Here is a 1,663-nt window from a genome sequence, read left to right on the forward strand (position 1 = left end):
ACCATGGACTGCCAGAAGAAGGAACAAATTTGTCTTGGAACAAAGTACAACCAGAATGCTCCTTAGAAGAAAGGATGACAGGAGTTCATCTCTTGCACTTTGGACATGTTATCAGGAGGGGACCAGTCTCTAGAGGACACCATGCTTTGTAAAGTAGTAGAAGTTGTTGTTAAGTGCCATCAAAGCAGTTCTGACTCATAGTGACCCTATATAGGATTTCCAAGAAGCAGCTGGTGATTTTGAGCCATTGACCTGGTTCCAATTAACCTTGCAGTCCAGTGCTTTATCCCAGGGTAGGAAGACCCTCAAGGAGATGAACTGACACCATGACTACAACAATTGGCTGAAACATAGCAATGATTGTTAGTATGGCAAAGGACTGGGTAGTATTCTGTTCTGTTGTACATAGGTTCACTGTGAGTTAGAACTCACTCAATAGCACCTAACAACAACAACATGTAATGATGGAACTTAAAATTGAACTCAGGCAGATGCAAAGTATTTCTCTGAAACACAAGCAACAATCATGGTTTTAAAGGAAATTAGGCACCAAGCCCAGTGACAAAACAGGCAATGTGCCAAAAAGAAGAATATTTCTTATTTCCTTCACTTTTGCGAGAGTTCCTGGTATCACACTGTAGGATAGGCCCTGGACTGTGAACCACAAGTTCCACAGTTCAAACCTACCAAGTGCTCCTTGGAAACCCTGTATAAGGTTGCTGTGAGTCAGAATCAGCTCAATGGCCCTTAACAACAACAACACACTTTTGCTAGGACTCCTCAGGTGGTGTGTTTGGCTGCTGACTGAAAAGTTAGGGGGTTAAATCTACCTAGAGGTGCCTGGGATGAATGGCCTGGTGATGTGCTTGCAAAAAATTAGCCATTGGTTTTTGCTGCTATGGCACTATAGGATCAGCACTGGACTGTGAACTATAAGATCAGCAGTTCAAACCCACCAGTTGCTCCTTGGAAATCCTATACAGACTTGCTATGAGTTGGAACCTGCTTGACAACACTTACCAACAACCCTCAAAATCATCCAGGTGCTTATTAGAAATGTACAATCCTGAGCTCCAAACCTATTGGACCAGTACATGCATTTAAAGCAGATGCTCATGCCATCATATGCATATTTAAATTTCAGAAGCACTGTGTTGCATGTTGGGTAGAGGAAGGTGCTGTTCTGAAGAAGAGTGAGTTACAGATAAGTTTGCCACAGTCGGGAACAACAAGCATTATGCACTGAGTGAGACCCTGACCTGGCCGCACTTTGCTGCCACACCCCATCACCTCTTCCTGACTACAATCTCTGACTCTGCTAATGATGTGACACATCGTCACCCCATCTCCAGCACTGTCCACAGTAGAAGAAACCGCTTCCCACAAACAGGCATAGAGGAGGGGTCTGGTTTTGTTGGATTCTTCCCTGTATTCTTCCACCAGAGAATGAAGGAAGCTAGGAGCTACTGAAGGCCTCAACTACTGGTTCCGGAGTGATGCTGCTGAGTTACTACTGCCCTCAAACACACAACTCACGACCTTGACGTGCCTTATCATAGTTGTTTCTAATGGAGTTTATGGATACATAAAAAGGGGACCTTCACGTGCCTGGATGTTGTTGTTGTTGTTGTCAGGTGCCATCGAATCGGAACCGACTCATAGC

The sequence above is a fragment of the Chrysochloris asiatica genome, unplaced genomic scaffold, assembly GCF_000296735.1.
Source record: "Chrysochloris asiatica unplaced genomic scaffold, ChrAsi1.0 scaffold00057, whole genome shotgun sequence".
NCBI lineage: Eukaryota > Metazoa > Chordata > Mammalia > Afrosoricida > Chrysochloridae > Chrysochloris > Chrysochloris asiatica.